The sequence below is a fragment of the Gossypium hirsutum genome, chromosome D05 (genome assembly GCF_007990345.1).
Source record: "Gossypium hirsutum isolate 1008001.06 chromosome D05, Gossypium_hirsutum_v2.1, whole genome shotgun sequence".
Taxonomy (NCBI): Eukaryota; Viridiplantae; Streptophyta; class Magnoliopsida; order Malvales; family Malvaceae; genus Gossypium; species Gossypium hirsutum.
In genome coordinates this window covers 47,267,691-47,282,614 of record NC_053441.1, presented here as the reverse complement: position 1 = coordinate 47,282,614, position 14,924 = coordinate 47,267,691, and positions in this window count along the sequence as shown.

Below are 14,924 nucleotides of genomic sequence, written 5' to 3'. Positions count from 1 at the left end.
ATTCTGGAAGAAACTGCATGAGGCTCTGGGTTCGAGATTGGACTTCAGTACTACGTTCTATCCTCAGACCGATGGTCAATCTGAGAGGGTGATTCAGATAATGGAGGATATGCTTCGGAGTTGTGTGATTGATTTTCGAGGTAGTTTAGAGGGTTTTCTGTTGCTAGCTGAGTTCGCTTACAACAACAGTTTCTAGTTTAGCATCCAGATGGCACCTTACGAGGCTTTGTTTGGTCATAAGTTTCGTATTCTATTAAGTTGGACTGAGTTGGGTGAGCGTTGGGTTTTGGGTCTTGAGTTGGTTTCTAAGACTGAATATAAGGTTTGATTGATTCGGGATCGTCTGAAGGTGGCTTCTGATAGATAGAAGTCTTATGTGGATCTGAAAAAGGAGAGATATTGAGTATGCTGTGGATGACTTTCTATTCCTTAAGGTATCTCCATGGAAGAAAGTTCTAAGATTCTGTCGTAAGGGTAAGTTGAGCCTTAGGTTCATCGGGCCGTATCAGATTTTGAGGCGTGTTGATACGATCACACCCGGCGAACGTCCTTGGTTCAGCTCGTCAAGCGTCATTTGCAATCTTTTTCAAGTTGAACTTTAATTTTATTAAACTCATCTTAGTTAATAATTGAGTTGCTGGACTTTATTAAACTCATCTTAGTTAGTAATTGAGTTGGTCGACTTTCTTTTATTTAACTCATTTTAGTTACTTAATTGCTGGAATAAATGCTTATCTTAGTTTATTTAGTTGCTGGAATAAGTTAAGTGTTTAATGTGTTTATTTACAACTTATTAATTAAGTTTATTAAGTTTAGTGTGTTTAAATGCGATTTAATGAGTTTGTTAATAATTTCTTGTAGGTCACTTTTTAGTTGAAATCAGTTATGTACAAGGGCTGTTACAAAGTGATAAATGCAACTATTCAACTGACATTGGTTACATTCAAGGGGCTCTTACAATAATAAAAATGAGAGTAACGAGCATTATTAAAATCGACAGCCTCTCCATCTTCTTCAATGAGCTGTTCAAGAATAGCAATGGAGAAAAGAGTAATTACAAGCTTTATAATTGATTGCTTCTTTAAGAACACTCCATGGTCTGTTAGTGTGCCAAAAATATCATGAATTTGCTGGTGACTATTCGACTGACCAAGGAAGAAACTTAAACATTCAAGCTTATTGAATTAGCTGAATTAGGACATTGAATTTTATTAATAGTTGCTGTTATTTAGGCCTGGAATTTTAAGAGTTTGAACTTAGTGATTAAGTTTTATTTCAGCTCATTATTAGCTCATTTAAGCTGAACAATTGTGACCATTCATCTAGGCCTTCTCTAACACTATAAATATTTGTAATCAGCTCATTGTGAGGGGACTTTTGTTGAATTTATGTTAAATTTGAAACTTGTGAGATTTCCAAATTGTCGTTATTCTTTTTGGGACTGAATGGACTTATCAAGTTATCTTGTGGCGTCATTCCTTCCTTTGCTAAACTGAACTTATCACCTTTTGGTGTGACATTCATTATACCTTTGGTTCCTATCACATTTGATAGTGGGTCAAGGTTCCTTGCTGTTTGTTTTCACCTAAGAGTCATTTTGAGACTCGGGTCAACAATCCAATATTGTTGGTTCATTCTAAATCTTAGCCAAATTATCCATTATTTATTTAACCATTTTTACCTACTACCATTGTTTGAAGCCATTTATCCTATTTTGTTTCATTTAACCCGAAATGAACTTATCTTTACTCAATTCACGATCTGGCAATCTAAACGACTCGAATCATTCTGAAACGAGTTCGTATCATTTGGTATCAGAGCTAGCGAATTTGGAGTAAGAATCGACGTTTTCAACACTATGGTATTGTAATTCGATAAAAAAATTGTAAAAAAAATCGTGCAAATAAAGTGTTCACTGCTATTCATTTGTATTTAGCATTTTATAGTTAAACAAATTGAAAGTTAAAAAAAAAGAGAAAGTGTTCAAGTTCTTGTTGCCGAGTTGAAATTCTGCTTGCTGCCCGAAACATCCATTCAATATCCTACTGTTCGACCACATCCAACCCTTTCCATTTCTTTGTTTCAAGCCTACCTTCTTTGCCCTACAACATTCCTACCAAAGCCATACATCAATTTTGTCAACCGACCGACCTTAGATTGCTTTTAAGTCTAAATAGTCCCCTTAAAGAACTTAGAGAAGCGGATTGAGTGGAAAATGGAAAGAGTGAGGTGAGACCAATCAAGTCAAGCAAAATCCTTAAAACGAGTGAAAATACGAGCGCGAGCGCAAAATCATTTATTTTCTTTCTGAGTGAATCGTGAGATCCTGTGGTGAGGAATTTATTTTTTTTGTTTCTATTTTCAACATTTTTTTTCTTTTCATCAAATTAATCATGTCGCTAGAAGAGTTTTCAACATTTGAATTTCAATATTTTTTGAAAGAGATGGATTGCATGCTTGACCGAAAAATTTAGCCGATCTAAGAAAAGCTAGATCATCGAGCCAGATCCCAACGAGAGCAAATTAACTGAAGTGAAAGGGTAGAAATAAGAGTGCCAAGGAAACGAACATCCAATGAATGTTTGAGAAGAGATTCTTATCTTGACTCCTATTCATCAAGGAATTCGAGACAAAGAGAAGCAAGCTTCGAGTTTGAGATCTTTCAAGGTGACGAACGAGAAAGTACAAGTTATTCTTCATATGCTCAAATAAACCATCCACGGAGGAGTCCTTACGAAGGAGTGAACGTGAATCATATATAAATCATTCCATTCATACTCAACGAAAAACATCTCATTCTAATTCTTTTGTTCTATCTTCATCTTGTAAAGAAAAAACGAGAGAAAAAGAAATAAAAAGAAAAAAGAGGTAAGAGAAGTTAATAAGGGAAAATGAGCAAATATGGAATAAAATTGAGAGAAGAAAAATGAAAGAAAAAGGAACAAAAATCAAAAATCAAAAAAGAAGATGAGAGTGAGAAAAAGAAAAATGAGATTTAAATTGAACAAAAGTGTGAGAAAGAAGAGAAAATTGAAAAAGAAAATGAGTTAGAAAAAGAAACGAAAGAAAAAGAAGATAGTGAGCGAGAACAAGTGAGGAATGTTTCCACTAACCAACATGTGAGTTTTCCTCGTGTTGTATCTTTTCAGGTTTTCGAAAAGCCGATCGATAAATTTCAACTTCAATACCTTCCTGATGAGAGGCGATTCCAGTTGACCAACAAAGGTAAGGTTGAAGGTGAAATCTAACCACAAGTGCTTAAATGTAAGGAATCTTTAGCAACTGAGCCACTGTAATCAGGATTGAAAGTTGTCGATAAAATTTTTGATGACTTAGTTTTTAAAAGATCTCCTTATTATGATATGGTTAATCGCTATTCTTTGTTTGTGGTTGATAAATTCGTTTCAAGTGAAAGCATGAGGAGTTGTTCTCTTGATTTTTTATGCTAAAAAATCTGTTGGTGTTGTTCGATTGGAATGACAAAAACAATATAAGATTTTGCGTGAAAATGGGTTTTCACGAAAAACAATTAATTTGTTTGATTTTGATGATTATGTGAATCATTTACTGCCCTGTGAGAAATTCCTGAGGTTGTGCAAATCTGTTCTGATGAATGTAAAGAAGTTTGATTGTGTGAATCTGTGTATGCACAAATTTTCTTGGTTTGACATGTTTGATTTAATGAAACCTTTGCTACACCGTGGAATAAGTAAACAAATTCGTGTGTTCAAACTTGGAATTTGATATTTTGGTTCGTTTTGTAGGAAACTCAAGCATCCTAAATTTTGTGCGAACAATTTGTTTGATGCTTGGTCTTTGACTAAGGAAACGAAATTTGACAATTTTGATTGCAATTTAAACTCGTTCCTTGATCATTTTATGTGGCTGTACATGAAATTCATGTTTCATCTCGAAAAGGTAAGATCAACTCATGCTTTTGAACCTGGTATCGATTCATACGTTCAATGTGTAAATAACTTTTCAGCATGTTCCTTTGAGTCCATCGTCTATGGTGACATTACTCTCTTTTATTATTGTGGACGCAACACTTTGACAAGCGCAAGTTGTCTTTGTGTTTACCCTTCATTTCAGGTTTCTCAAGGATTGTGTAATGAGCTTCAACTTCAATACCTTTTCAAGGAGAGAAGGTTCACTTTGGTTAAAAAAGGTAATGTTCTCAACGATCCTAGTTTGCCTATGCCAAAAGGTAAGCAAGGTATGAGTTTTGAAATTTTCAAGGCACCTCAGCCTTATTCGATTGTTGATGGAAACCTTGTTGATGATTTGGTCTTTAGAAAGGATCTGAACTATGATGTGGATACTTGCCATTCTTTGATTGATGATAATATATTTGCATTGAATGATGGCAAGAAGAGTAATGTTTTTGGAAATTACGATGCTGATGAGTTTGTTAATGAAATAATAATTATTCGGCATTTGCAAGATAAGGAAACATATAAACCTTTCCACTTGCTTGATTTTGGTGAAAATGTGCACTCATTGATCTGTTGTGTGAAACCACATTGTCTAAACAAGGATGTGTGGATGAGATTCAGGACATATGAATGTTTGAAGACCTGCTTGTTTCATTTTCTTTTGATCCGATTGTGTGATAAGACGATGACATGTAAAATGGTTAGTGCATTTGATTTTGAAGATGATGTATAAAATTTGCCTTGTTTTACAAATTCTACATGTTTAAGTAAGATTGATCGAGTGAAACTTGGATTACATGATCGTTTTGATGATTTCTTGATGCATTTTGATTATAATTTTGAATTGATTCTTATGCATTCTCTATTGCCAAGTATGAAGATCCATTTTGAAAAGGTAAAACACATTTATACTCTTGAACCCAGCATTGGTTTATTTGCTCAATTTTTGAATAAGGTTCTGAAGTGTTCTCTTGAGATTATAATTTCTAGTATCACTAATCTATTTCTCTTTTGTGTAGATGATACATTGAAACGGTTGCCTCGTAAAGAGGGAGGGTATGCAAACAACCTATTCTCTTTTCGAAGTAATTGTGAATTTCAGGTTCTTGAGAGCATTTCTGTCAAAGTCACCACCCAAGAGGTTCGTGACGAAGAGAGTTTTTTCGCGAGCAAGTGGCCCAATTTGAGGACAAATCGCTTTAAAGAGGGAGGGAATGATACGAACATGCCCTGCGAACATCCTTGGTTCAGCTCATCAAGCATCATTTGCAATCTTGTTAAAGTTGAACTTTAATTTTATTAAACTCATCTTAGTTAATAATTGAGTTGCAGGACTTTATTAAACTCATCTTAGTTAGTAATTGAGTTGTTGGACTTTCTTTTATTTAACTCATTTTAGTTACTTAATTGTTGGAATAAATGCTTATCTTAGTTTATTTAGTTGCTGGAATAAGTTAAGTATTTAATGTGTTTATTTACAGCTTATTAATTAATTTTATTAAGTTTAGTGTGTTTAAATGTGATTTAATGAGTTTGTTAATAATTGCTTGTAAATCACTTTTTATTTGAAATCAGTTATGTACAATGGCTATTACAAAGTGATAAATGCAACTATTCAGCTGACATTGGTTACATTCAAGGGGCTGTTACAACAATAAAAAGGAGAGTAATGAGCATCATTAAAATCGGCAGCCTCTCTATCTTCTTCAAAGAGCTATTCAAGAATAGCAATGGACAAAGGAGTAATTACAAGCTTTATAACCGATTGCTTCTTTAAGAACACTCCATGGTCTGTTAGTGTGCCAAAAATATCATGAATATTTTGGTGACTATTCGACTGACCAAGGAAGAAACTTAAGCATTCAAGCTTATTGAATTAGCTGGATTAGGACATTGAATTTTATTAATAGTTGTTGTTATTTAGGCCTGGAATTTTAAGAGTTTGAGCTTAGTGATTAAGTTTTATTTCAGCTCATTATTAGCTCATTTAAGCTGAACAATTGTGACCTTTCATCTAGGCCTTCTCTAGCACTATAAATATTTGTAATCAGCTCATTGTGAGGGGACTTTTGCTGAATTTATGTTAAATTTGAAACTTGTGAGATTTCCAAATTCTCCTTGTTCTTTTCGAGACTGAATTGACTTATTAAGTTATCTTGTGGCGTCATTCCTTCCTTTGCTAAACTGAACTTATCACCTTTTGATGTGGCGTTCATTATACCTTTGGTTCCTATCACATTTGATAGTGGGTCAAGGTTCCTTGCTATTTGTTTTCACCTAAGAGTCATTTTGAGACTCGGGTCAACAATCCAATATTGTTGGTTCATTCTCGGTCTTAGCCAAATTATCCATTATTTATTTAACCATTTTTACCTACTACCATTGTTTGAAGCCATTTATCCTATTTTGTTTCATTTAACCCGAAACGAAGTTATCCTTACTCAATTCAAGATCGAGAAATCTAAACGACTCGAATTATTCTGAAACGAGTTCGTATCGTTAGTCAGATCAGTTCTAAAAGAATCAAAGAGAATTGGATAACTCACAATACTCAAATTTTGTTTTTGATCCCAGTGATTATAGTTCTATATTATTGTTCAAGGGACTTGAGCCATGGAATTTTGTTTTCCAAGATTATATTTTTCGAATAATTTTTTATTCTGGTTTGTTTGCATTGAAGAACATTTTGATTCATTATGAGAAGGTGAGATCAACTTCTATTTTTGATCCTGGTATCAGTTTAAGCGTTCCAAGTTTGGATGGGTTGTTGAAAAGTTATTTTCTGTTCAAAATTCAAAGTGTCATTAATTTTTTTCATTATTGTGTAGGTGGCAATTTGAAATGGTATCCCACTCAAGAGGGAGGGTTCATGAAGAAAGGTGTTCGTGATGATGCAAAATTTTTCGCGAGCAAATGGCCCGATTTGAGGACAAATCATCTTCAAGAGGGAGGGTATGATGCGATCTCGGCCGCATCATGTTTCGATACAACTTGACGACATTAGAATTGGCCTAAGCTCAAGGGGCCCAAGTGCAAAATGAAGTTTTTAATTTCAGTTTGTTAATTTGGCTGCTGGAAAAATAAGGACTTTGATTCATTAATTTTTAGTTATTTTAGTTTGTGTTTTTAATTATGTCATAGTTAGCACATCATTAATATGTGTTCTGCATTTAATAAAGTAATGCATTATGTAACTTTCATGTTAGTTAAGTTTGCATCATTAAATTAAGTCATGTTAGTTTAATTATGTAACTTTCATGTTAGTTAAGTTTGCATCATTAAAATTAATTCATGCATTATTTCATCTTAGTTAATTAAGTTGCTGGAATAAATTACTCATCTTAGTTAATTAAGTTTAGTTAATTTAGTTGCTTATTAAGTTTAATGTGTTTAATGTGTTTTTAATGTGTTTTGTGTTTAATATGAGTTTAAATGTGATTAATGTTTTTGTTTTAATGTATTTGTTTGTAGATGTCTTTTCAGCTGGAAACTGTTACATTTAAGGGCCGTTACAAATTGATTAAATTGACTTTTCAAGTAGAAATCAGTTACATACAAAGGGAGCATTATATATTATTAAATGGAGCTGTTATATCATTAAAAGGAGAGCATTACACCTCTTTAAATTGGCAGTAGCCTTTCTTATTCCATAATCGATTGTTGCTTAAATAGATCACTCCATGAGCGAAAATATCATGAATTGCTACTGTGACTATTCGGCTAACCAAAGAAGAATTTGCAGCTTATTTTAAGCTCTTGGGCTGCTCAAGAATGAAACTTAAGCATTCAAGTTTATTAAGTTAGTTGAATTAAGAACATTAAAGCTTATTGATAGTTGCTATTATTTAGGCCTCGAATTTCAAGAGTTTGAGCTGAGTAATTGAGTTTTATTTCAGCTCATTATTAGCTCATTTAAGCTGAATATTTGTGACTTTTCAGCTAGGCCTTATCTAGCATTATAAATACATGTAATCAGCTCATTGTAAAAAAACCTTTTGCTGAATTTATGCTAAATTTGAGTATTGTGAGTTACCCAATTCTCTTTGATTCCTTTGGAACTGATCTGACTTATCAAGAATAGCTTGTGGCGTCTATCCTTTCCTTTGTTTACCGAACTTATCACCTTTTGGTGTGGCGTTCATTATACCTTTGGTTCCTATCACATTTGATAGTGGGTCAGGGTTCTTTGCGTTTTCCTATACCATCATTCACCTAAGAGCTACTTTGAAACTCGGGTCAACAATCTCTATTGTTGGTTCATTTTCTGCCCTAAGTCGAATTTTCCATTTGTTGTTAAACCTATTTCCCTTTTAAACTTTTTTTGTAGCCTTTCTTCTATTTTATAGAAACGAATTTAGCCTTACTCAAATTCACGATCGGGCAAACACATACGACTCGAATCCATCTGAAACGAGTTCGTATCATTTGGCTAAGACCGATAATGAACCAAAAATATTGGATTGTTGACCCGAGTCTCAAAATGGCTCTTAGGTGAAACCAAATAGTAAAGAACCTTGACCAGCTATCACATGTGATAGGAACCAAAGGTATAATGAACGCCACACCAAAAAGTGATAAGTTCGATTTAGAAAAGGAAGGAATGACGCCACAAGATAACTTGATAGGTCAATTCAGTCCTGAAAAGAACAAGGAGAATTTAGAAATCTTACAAGTTTCAAATTTATCATAAATTTAGCAAAAGTCCCCTCACAATGAGCTGATTACAAATATTTATAGTGCTAAAGAAGGCCTAGATGAAAGGTCACAATTGTTCAGCTTAAATGAGCTAATAATGAGCTGAAATAAAACTTAATCACTAAGCTCAAACTCTTAAAATTCCTGGCTTAAATAACAACAACTATTAATAAAATTCAATGTCCTAATTCAGCTAATTCAATAAGCTTGAATGCTTAAGTTTCTTCCTTGGTCAGTCGAATAGTCACCAGCAAATTCATGATATTTTTGGCACACTAATAGACCATGGAGTGTTCTTAAAGAAGAAATCGGTTATAAATCTTGTAATTACTCCTTTGTCCATTGCTATTCTTGAATAGCTCATTGAAAACGATGGAGAGGTTGCCGATTTTAATGATGCTCATTACTCTCCTTTTTATTGTTGTAACAGCCCCTTGAATGTAACCAATGTCAACTGAATAGTTGCATTTATCACTTTGTAACAACCATTGTACATAACTGACTTCAACTAAAAAGTCACCTACAAACAATTATTAACAAACTCATTAAATCACATTTAAACACACTAAACTTAATAAACTTAATTAATAAGCTGTAAATAAACACATTAAACACTTAACTTATTCCGGCAACTAAATAAACTAAGATAATCATTTATTCTAGCAATTAAGTAACTAAAATGAGTTAAATAAAAGAAAGTCCAACAACTCAATTACTAACTAATAGGAGTTTAATAAAATCCAGAAACTCAATTATTAACTAAGATGAGTTTAATAAAATGAAAGTTCAACTGGCAAAGGATTGCAAATGACGCTTGATGAGCTGAACCAAGGACGTTCGTAGGGCATGATCGTATCACGTGTGAGACCGGTCGCTTATCAGTTGGAGCTACCTCTAGAGTTGGATCGTATCTATGATGTGTTTCACGTCTCGATGTTGAGGCGGTACCGGTAGATCCATCTCGTGTTGTCTCTATTGAGAAGGTTGAGGTCAGACTGAATTTGACTTTTGAAGATGAACCGATTCAAAGTTTGTATCGAGATGTTAAGGTTCTGAGGAGGAAGTCCATACTGTTAGTGAAGGTTCTGTGGCAGAATCATGGCACTGAGGAAGGCACGTGGGAACCTGAGGATTTGATATGTCAGTAGTATCTTCATTTGTTCGAATCAGGTAAATTTTGAGGCCGAAATTTCTTTTAGGGGGTAGAGTTGTAACACCCTGAATAATTTATTTCTTTTTCTGTAAATCTTAAATCAACTATGTATCTGCTTCAGTGGTTAAGTGTTTTGGGGTGTGAGGTCTTGTGTTCAATTCCTACTTTTGGCAAAACTTGGTTATTTTAGATTCAAGCCTTACCCTTGTTGAGTGGGCTTATATAAGATTGTTTGCTAATCCATATCAGAATGAGCCTACTGGTTTGAGTGGTAAGGGATTGTTGTGCTGGAGGTCTTGTGTTTGAATCCCTACAGGAGTGAGGGTGTTAATTTTTGCTCGGTTGTGTGATAGAGTTTCGGTGGAGTAGGGATTCTAAGGTAGTTGGATGAGATTAGTGGTTAGATTTTGTGGGATTGGAAGTTAGTGAGGTTGTGGGGAGTTGGGATTTTGGGAAGGATTAATTTTCATTTTTATTCTTTTGTGTTCCAAAATTCTTTTTTTCACTGACGCCACTTTTGTTCTTCTTTCTCTTCGTTTTCATTTTTTCCCCTTTCCTTCTATTTCAATTCTAGTCGTTATTGTACTGTTGGGGTTCATCGAATCATTCCGAATAGGCTATCAAGTGCTTTTCTTTTATCGTTTACCGTTGTGGGGGAATTCGATTTTGTTTAATGAAATCCATTGTTGGTATTCCTTTTTCTCGAGTAGAGGAAAGACAAAAAGCGGTTGTTGCCCCTTCAGATATTCGAGCATTGAGTGGCTTCTTCTCGTCAGTGGTAAGTTCTTTCGCTAGTAGTTCAATTTTGAGAGGCCTTAAGTCGAGATCAAATTCTAGTTTAAGTTCTTAATCTAATGGCTAAAACGGTGTTTGGTATGTTGTTTCTAGGTTTCGGAGGTCTCGGGAGTGATTTCTCATCAAAATAGAACCAGGTGTGTTCCCAAAACGCAGAAAATTGGGTTTTGATGAAAGCTGAAAAAGCCTTCTGTCGACGCCACACTGGCGTGTGGATGTCCATGTGGTTGGCTATGTGCAAGACATGGCAGTTGTCTGACGAAGGTGCGGCCGTGCGCTAGACACGACAGTGTGATAGTGTGTATGGTCGTGTGGGCCACACGTACTAGGCCAGATTGGGCGTGTAGGCCACATGGGCATGCCACACGGGTGTGTGGGTTTTGGGCCAGGCCGTGTGGGCTATACGGGCAAGGCCAATCTGGGCATGTGGCCCACACTGGCATGTGGACCCATAACTCTATAATTTTTCCTAGGGTCGCACGGTTCATTTCAATCGACTGTGGGCCTATCGTAGGGTCGGTAAGGGCTAACCAAACCCTAAATTATGTGATATGACAGTCTGGTAGTCTGCCTTGTGTAGGATTCTGATATGTACATTTTTTTGTTAAATATATATGTGATCTGTATATGAGGTTGTTATGCACGTTTTACTATATTTGCTATTTTGTATTTGTGACTGGGGTGGGTTTTGTATATGTGGAGGAAGTGATCTGTACGGTGACCTTTCGCCTATATTCTGCCAGCTTGGCTGCATATTATCTATTATGTGTCGTATTGACACCATATGGTGTAGAGGATGGGGGTAGGAATCTGCATATCTGTTTCTGCAATTTGTATCTGTAAAGGACTTAAGTTCGAATTTAAACTTGACTGTATATGTGATTTCCGTATGTATAGCATGTCTATTTTTGTTGGGTTACACACTGAGTTTACAAAAACTCACTTCTATTTTTCTGTTCTGTACAGGTAATCCACAAACTTAGGCGGATCGGTGCATTGGAGTCTCATGGTGACCACGGGATGTGAACTGTTTTTAATATAGATTTTTAATTATTTTAATTATCATTTTTTTGAGAGTTTTGTAACTTTTGGACTCTCAGGACTGTTGGATTTTTATTTTGGTTTTGGACATGTTTTAACCTTTTTTGCGACATTTGACTAAAATCACGGTTTTACGAAAACAAAGGTTTTTCCAAAAATAAGAACTCAATTTCTAAAATATAAACGGTTTCTAAAACTTTCACTGTAATTAATATTTTGGCAAATGGTTTAATTAAATAATGTTTTTTGTAATAGTCATAGAACTTGGATGATTTATCGAAATACTTGACAAAGCTTTGACGAAATATCATTATTCTCAAAACCCTTCTTCGTATCATTACCAGATTTGGCCATAACGTCTAGGCCGGGTTTGGGGTGTTACATCGGTATCATTTGTAATCAATCCTAAACAAGCGCACACAAAACCCTATTGGCATGCCAATTGTATCCTAACCTTTACTAAGTTCACACAAGCATATTTTGAGACTACTCGACAATTTTTGCTTTTCCTCGGTTACTTCCAGTTTGTTCCAATTCTTGGTCTATACAATTATTCCATTCAATCCATTAATATCAAACATTTATACATTATTCCATGACATGAATGAACCTATATTATCTAATTAATAATTGCCCCTAAATTTTTACATTTTATTCAATTTAGTACCTAAATTCGAAATAACCATATCTTTCAATTTTGAGCCCCAATTTAAAAAACAACCTCAATTAAATTCATTAGAGACCCTCTACTTTCTATTTATACCAAAATATCACAATAATTTCTCATTTTATTCACTCTAGTTCTTATATGCAAAACTAACAATTAACCTTTACAATCTAGTCCTTTTTTGTAATTTAAGCTTAAAATCTATCAATTTAACACATAATCCATCACTATCCACTATTACATATTATAAAATGGTTTAATTTCCCTTTTGGACCTTTGTCTAATCGCAATTTAAGTCCTAAGTCTTTGGCCATTTAAAAACCTATATAGTAAGAAGACTTTTACAATTTAGTCCCTGTACCTAAATTAACTATTAATGCAAAACAATTACTAGACCAAACTTTAATATAATATTATAACAACTTCGTAAATATTTTTATTTAATATTTATGGACTCATTTTACAAAAATAGGGTTTCAAAATCGCCTTTTCCAGCACCACTGAAAATTGGGCTATTACAGAAAGTCAATCATAACATTGCAGCGAAGTCACGACATTGATGGAAAATTCATGACACCCAAGTCACCGTATAGATACTCGAGTAGGCTGTCAGGAAAGTCACAATATCGGACCAATGGTGTCACGACATTAAAGCTCGACGGACTTAAAATCTGAAGGGGCATTTATTTCAACACAACCCAAATTTTTGTGTAACTTAGGGCAGAGTTGTCTAAATTTGGTCAAAACTTAATATTAGTATAAATACATCTTTATAAACATGTTTAGAGAGAACTTTTGATAATGATTAGGTTACTAAGTAGTTTAGTTTAAGGATTCCTTACAAAAATTGTGACTTTTGTTTTAGTTTTTAAAGAGATTTCTGCACTTGCAATTTTCTTTGTTATTTTAGATAGTTTTTTTATTAGTTTCGTTCGTCGTTCGTTCATCATCAAGAGTGATTAATCGAATTTATCTAAAGGAATTTAAGCTTTTTCTCCAACACAATCCACACAATTAGAATTTCATTGATATATTATTGAGCATCTCTAAACCTCCAATTTTTAGTTGTTAAATTCTTCAAATGGCTTGTGAATTGAGTGGGTATTGTAGAATTGTGATGGGTTGTAACTAAATTCTTTGGGAAGTTAGTTAATTGACTGGAAGCAATTAATCAAGGTTAGTTTTTAAACTGGATAATATGATTAAATTTAATAAAAATCAAAACCTAGAACACCCTTAATGAAGAGGTACAACACCCCTCCTAACTGAGGTGCGGTACTCGTGGCTCCAATGGTCACTTTTTGACCACAAGAAACAGACCCTTGTTGCTTGGGTACCAATACTTAAAGGCCTATAGAAGCAATTAATGTTTCAATTAAAGAATCCAGTGATTCTAATTGTTTCTAACACCCTCAAATGACTTTTAATCCACGAGAGAGTATAAATGAAGCATAAGAACACTCAGAAGAAGCTAAGAAACAAGGTTACAAAGATTAACTGTAAAAGTCCAATTCTTTTCACTATTATCTCATTTTCTCTTGTACACACTTGTGGGGTTAATTTTGATTCGTTCTTTCAAGTGTTGTATTGTTGTGTGAGAATGCTTAATTGTTACATATCAACCTTCCAGAGGTGATAATCCTTTCATAATTAATCCAATTCTTTCCTTGTGAAAAGATAGAGATCGTAAAGATTAAACTTTGTCCTTCAAAGGTTCAAATGTAGTGAATTTGAGAAGTTCTTAGTTGTTATAAGTTAAGGTAGTGGAGAAAGACAACTGGGGTTGAACCATTATAAAGTCTTGAGTCTCTATTTCTTTCCACCTTTGCTTAAATTTTAAATCACTAATTCACCCCCTCTTGGTGCTTATTAATCCTAATAATTGGTATTAAAACTAGATATCTAAAGACAATGTTACTACCAAGAGAAAATATCCACAAGAAGCTAAAGATGGAAACAAGAAGTAAAAAAAAAATTGTCTCATGGCATTTGTTCAAAATTTCACCATTTTGGGAGGTCATTCCACTATGAAGCCTCCTTTATGTTTCATTCTTGTGAAAATTTTGGTCCATTTTGGTGTGTTGCGATCTATTTTGCCCAGCACCAATCTTTACTAGTGTATTGGTTTGTATTAATTGTTACAAAATTTTGATATTTCAAACTAATTTTAATATTTTTATTTTAATTAATTTTAATTTTTTATAATTACATTAAAAAATAAAATATATTTATTAAATTAAGCTATTTAACCAAATTAGTAATTTTAAAATTTACATTTGTATACAAAATATAATTGAGGTATATTTGTTATAGAATTTTATTTACAAAATTAGAAATTTTAATGTAAACATATATGAAATTTTAAAAAGTATATTTTTGTAAAAAATCAACAATTAAAGGAAACCTAAATGCTGGTGTAGTAGTAGTTGAAGTGTCGAAATTATTGTACATTGACATCATAACGTAGTGTTTAAACCTTGTGCAACTTATTCCCTCCAAATTTGGAAAAAGAAAACCCTAAATAAAGAAGAATGAATAAATGGAAAGAGTATAAAGGGTCAAGATCAATAAGTTGACAATCCACATGGGGTGGAAGGAGGATGCAACGATTCCTTTCGTGGGATGATGGAAAGCACAC